The sequence below is a fragment of the Acomys minous genome (genome assembly GCF_964271855.1).
Source record: "Acomys minous genome assembly, chromosome: 9".
NCBI classification, from domain to species: Eukaryota; Metazoa; Chordata; class Mammalia; order Rodentia; family Muridae; genus Acomys; species Acomys minous.
The window spans coordinates 85,252,737-85,258,853 of record NC_140490.1 but is presented as its reverse complement, the minus strand read 5'-3'; positions in this window follow the sequence as shown (position 1 = coordinate 85,258,853).

Genomic DNA, 6,117 nt, shown 5'->3' with positions numbered 1-6,117 from the left:
GGAACATATATAGGGCAAGGTCAATAGGATCTATTCTTATCTCACTCACCCTAGCCCCCAGGCAAGAATGCAATAGCCTAAATTGCTCCCTGTAGAACTTCCTAGTTCTCTGAGTAGTTCCTTGTAAGAATTTCCTAGATCCTCTGGGTCGTTCCAAGTTGAGACTTCTCTACTTCTTTCAAAGGTAAACAGTCCAAGGATAGCCTAGAACACAAGACCTCGTGGTGAGGTAAAGGTCAGCAACTCGAAGGTCACAGCATACAGCCTAAGCGCACAGGATTTCTGACATGGCAGAATTTGTCATGGGTCCCCACAGCTGTTCTTGATTGTGTTTCTAGGCTGGCCTTTTGCCATATTGCTCTCCCTGGTGTTCTCAGGCCTCTGGTTGAGTGTAGAGGAGCAGGGGAAGTTTACCATTGTTAGGAGTGCTTTAGATGGACTGATGGTCAGGGCATTGGGAAGGAGGAGTCTCACCTGGTGGTCCCTGGTGGTAGTCCCTGATGGTAGTCCCTGATGGTAGTCCCAGCAGCCTCTAGGAATGCAAGCAGAACTGTAGGCCTGGAAATGATTTACACAGAGATGTGCTGGAACTCACTGCTGCTGGGCTTGTGGGCTGGAGAAGGGAGGGAAGCAGAGGACTTGGATATAAGGCCCTTACCTGGTTGTCTCTGGTGGCACATCAGACAGTGATGTGGGAGTACAGGCAAAGAAGTGGGCTGTAAAATTTGCCTTCTGTCTAGTTGTGTGCACCATTTATTTTAATCAGATTATTTGCTTTATGAGGTGTCCAAATGTTTCTAGTTCCTTATATAGATATTATGCCCCGAATAGATGTGCAATTAGAAATAATCTTTAACCAATCTTTAGCCAATAAAGACTATCTGAATGATAGTCCTTATTTCCATACAGAGGCCTTTCAATTTCATGAATTCCTATTTATACCTTGTTTGGTTTAGTGCCTATTGCTATAAGGGTCATGTTCAGAGAGTTTTTTTTTTTCTCCTGCCAATGAGTTCAAAAATATTCCCCACTTTCTCACTTTATTAGATTCAGAATTCTTGGCCTTATGTTGAGGTAATTGACCAATTTGAAGTTGAGATGTCCACAATGGCAAATATGGATCTATTTGCCTTCGTTAACATGTAGCCACCCAGCTTGACCTGTACAGTTTGTCGAAGATTCTGTTGCTTTTTTTTTTTTTTCTGTGTTTATGGCTTCTTTGAAAAAGATCAGCTGTGTGGATACTGCTGAATTTGATTGCATTGATCAATCATTATGATTTTATTCCAAACCCACTCTGTTTTAGTGTTGTGTCTTTGTATTACAACCTGAGAGTGGGGGGGGGTCTTAATACCTCCATCAGTTCTTTAATTGATCAGGATTGTTTAATGCATTGTTTTATGTTTCTATACGAAGCTGAAAATTAGACTTTCAAGTTCTGTGTACAATTGTGTTGGAGTTTTGATGGATATTGAGTGAAATCAGTAAATTGCTCTTGATAAGAGACACTGTCACTATATTAATCCTACTGATCTATAATAATGGGAAGTTTTTCCATCTTCTGATATCTTCTTCAATTTCTTTTTCAATGTCTGAAATTTTTATTATACGAATCTTTTACTTGTTTTACTAGAGATACCACACTATTTCTTATTTGTTTTGTTTTCAACACATCCCAACCACAGTCCCCCCTACTCATCCCTCTCCTTTCCACTAGACACACTCTTTTTCTGTTTTCCTTCAGAAAGAAGCAGGACTCTTACTGATATCCACTGAACACGACATAACAAGATTCAATAAGACTAGACTTGAAATCAAGGATGTGATACCTCTGGAAGTTCTTTCATTGTACTAGATTGTTTTAGATATCCTGGGTTTTTTTCGTTAATCATTCAATATGAAGTTGAATATTTTCCTTTCAAGGTCTGTAAAGAATTGTTTCATGGAGAAGGGTGTTGTGAAATGTGTCCATTCCTCAATTTCTTTCTTAGTTCAGTGTTCACTTCTTTATAGGAAGTCTGCTGTTCTTTTGTGTGTGTTAATTTTAGATCCTGCTACAATGTTGTGTCTGTCACTGTTGAAGACTCCTGGTGAAGTTTTCTCTTTTTCACTAATTCATTTATTTGTTCATTTTACTTCTGAATTGAAACACCAATCACTCTCTCCTTCAAGTTCCACCTTCCCACTCATTTCCCCCATAACCCTCCCTGAGGTACCAAGCCACCCTGTTGTCAAACAGTTGATTATTTTTGTTACTCTGAGGTAAGATAAAAATTTCAAAGTTGTTTTAATTTGCATTCTCCAAATTACTGGGGAGGCCATTATATTTTTAGATTTATTTTTAGCCATTTTTCTTCTTTTGAAAAATACTCTGCTCCAGGCCCAGGTCCATATGTGGTACAAACATACCACATGGAATACCATTCAGCTATGAAGAAAAACGAAATCATAAACATTACAGGTAAACAGATGGAATAAGAAAATTACATATTGAGTTAAGTAACCCAGGCCTGGAATGATAACTAAGTCCCATGTTCCTCTCATCTGAGATTTATATCTCCAAATTTTCAGGTGTGAATAACCAAAGAAGTAACTAAAGAAGGCAGATAAGTTAAAAAGGGATCAATAGCCAGGATAGGGGCCTGGGGAAACATGAGAGAAGGCAATAGCAGGGCAAAAGTGATCTATCTAAAGAAATGGAAAGGGGTTTTACCTAAGAAGATTGAGGGAGATAAATACAGATGAAACAGGGAGAATGGTAAAATAATAGTGAAGGAGTCTGAAAGTCATAAGGAATCATACTATTAGCTGTTTTCCTAAATAAATACTTTTAAAACATATGTAGGTCATGTTTAGTGGAGCTGGCAAGATGGCTTAGTGAGTAGTGCTTTACACTAAATTTGATGAATGATCTGGATTAGATCCCTGGGCCCCAGATGGTGGAATGAAAGAATCAACTTCAACCAGTTGTCTTCTCCTCTGCATTTGCCATGCAGGCTCTCGTACCAAAAAAGTAAACAAATAAATATGTAATCATTTTTAAATGATAAAGTTGATTTAAACCCAGTAATGCATGCATGGTTCAACAAATGCAAATCAAAATGCAAAGCAGCACACAGAGTTAAGGAGAGAAATCACATGACCATCTCACTTGCTGTAGAAAAGGCTTTTGACAAAATTCAACATCCCTTCCTGTTGTTGGCAATAGAAGGCTGTAAAGTGAGAATTGAAGGTGCATAGATCAACAAATAAACACTGTGACAACCCTGTAGATAATGTGATGCTAATAGGGAAATTTTTTAATTAATTTATTCTTATTACATCTCAATGGTTATCCCATCCCTTGTATCCTCCCATTTTCCCCTTATTCCCCTCCCCTATGACTGTTCCTGAGGGGAATTACCTCCCCCTGTATATGCTCATAGGGTATCAAGTCTCTTCTTGGTAACCTGCTGTCCTTCCTCTGAGTGCCACCAGGTCTCTCCCTCCAGGGGACATGGTCAAATGTGAGGCACCAGAGTATGTGAGAAAGTCATATCCCACTCTCCGCTCTACTGTGGAGAATGTTCTGACCATTGTCTAGATCTGGGTAGGGGTTTAAGGTTTACCGCCTGTATTGTCCTTGGCTTTGCCTTAGTTTGAGCAGGACCCCTGTGCCCAAATCTGCCTATCATAATGTTCTACTTGTAGGTTTCTAGGACCCTCTGGATCCTTCTACTTTGCTATTCTCCCATGCTTCTCTCATCCAGAGTCTCAATGGGATGTCCTCCCCTCTGTCCCACTTTCCTGGTAAGTGAAGGCTTTCGTGGGACATGTCCCTTGGGCTAGTATGCAGATATAAGTGAGTATATACCATTTGAGTCTTTCTGCTTCTGGCTTAACTCACTCATTTTTAGCCCAATCCATTTGATTGCATCTTCTTGGGTAAATGATATGGCTCAGTGGATCAAATCACCTTTTAGTGGCTGGCTCCCTGAGTTGGATCCCTGGATTGCATGGTAGAAGAAGAGAATGGATTCACCTAAGCTATGAGTCCTGGCCTGTGTGAGTCCATCCTTACACTTTTCAGCCATTACAGAATTTACATATTCTTTTCCATGTACAAATATTTTCTCTACATGTATGTCCATGATCACTGGATCAGAAGAGGGTGTCAGATCCCCCAAAACTAGAGTTTTAAGGAGAGTTACAAACTATCATTGGACAGGAACAGGAACTCGAGTACTCTGCAAGAACTAGAGCTCTCAAGGGCTGAGCCATCTCAGTCACTATTACAATATTTAAAACTGTAACAGAAATCTGTGTTTGAAAAAGAAAAAAAAGTGTTTTTTAACTTACTGTGTTCTTTGTTCTTATTGGCAATCATTAAACAAACAAAACCCACCAGAATTCCTCTCTAAGGCATTGAATAAACACACAATACTGTGAACATAGTACAAAGCCTACAGCTGGGAGAGGCACATGTCCAAACAAGCCAGCATACTACCATTCTTTCCCTACGTGGATGTGTTCTGAGATTTCCTTATTAATATTTACATCTACAGCCACAGAGCACTGCAGCTCTCAGCCTGAGACAAAGAGGCTCCTTTGTGTGTAGAGCAAAGGTGAATGCAGTGTCTCTTACCTGGTCGAAGTGCAGAAAATAAGTGATTGGTGAGTGCTCAGTCCTAAACAGGACAGCAATGCCCTCCTATCCCCATGTAAGATTCAGAGAACACCGAAAAAGAGAGGACAAAAATCAAACACGTGGGGGATAAAAGAAGACTATTGTGAAACACTGTCATCCAGATATCATCACTGTAACCATGAATACACCACAGCTATGCAAACATGAGGAAGCTTGGGCCCTCCAGCTTTCCACAATGGATAGAGGAAGTACCCATGAGGTCATATCTCCTCCTGAGGAAGTAATACATTTTTAGTAGTGAATTGATGATGGAGGAAATGGTGTCATTTTTTTTCACATATTGTGGAGCCACTAGCAGAACAGGTGTGCGTGTACACATACATATACACACACCAATAAACAAATGCAAAGTAAAAAAACCTTAAAGAAGGGAAGAAAAGACAAAAGGGAGGAAGTCAGCCAGTCAGTTTGTGCTGTTAATCTTCTGATTTATGTTCTTGGGAGGCTGGACAAGGTACCCATAAAAGGACTGTGGGTTGGTCCTATCAGACTGTGTGTGTTGGGTGAAAGAAGGGTCCTTTAATAAAGACACTGAGTCAGAGACTCTGCCTTCCTCTGAAGAGTGGGCACTTTGAGGATAGTCATGAAGAAATAAGGGCTCTGGGACCGTGCAGTGGAACACTGCCCTCTGGCAAGACATGACCTTCCTCCCCAAGGATTTATAGACAGTTAATGGTTACTAAGGGACAGGGTCTCAGGCAGTCTCATCCCATCCCCCTAGATCAGAAGGCAGTTAGCGATTACTAAGGGTAGGAGCTCAGGAGGATACACCCCTTTCTAAGGCTGTGTAGATAGCTAAGAGCTGATGAAGGACACACACACACACACACACACACACACACACACACACACACACACTGCTATTGATAGATCAGGCTGAGATGAAGTGGCAAAACCTCCCACCTGAACAGGAGCAGACAGCCCTTTAACTACAACACTGAAGGGCAACAGCCTCTCCATGGGAACAGAAGCTGTGCTCTGTGACAGGAGGCCTTGAGACTCTTTTTTTTAGGGTTTGAAGCAGGAAGCGCCTATAAGGCTGGGGTCTGCTGGAAAGTGTACTGGTCTTGTTTCTTACTCTGCAATTTCAGATAAGGATCATTTATTATGATGGGTATTCTTGAGCACTGCAGTCTGGGTTTCAGATAGAAACCATCCTCCTGCCTGGGTATCCTTAAGTATGGGAAGCTTCTGCATCAGCATTTGCCAACTGGAGATATTTTTACCCTTTATGTATATATAGTATTGCCATGTGCCTATAAATAACCCCTTACCAATACTCCTTTAAGTAACTCCAGTTAAACTCACTATTTGACCAAGCTAGATTTGAGTAGACTCTCTTCTTATCTATCTACAGTAAATAGACATTTCTCCCAGATGAAGTTCATTCAAGAAGCTCCCCCCCCCCATGCCTTCAGCCCATCTCAACC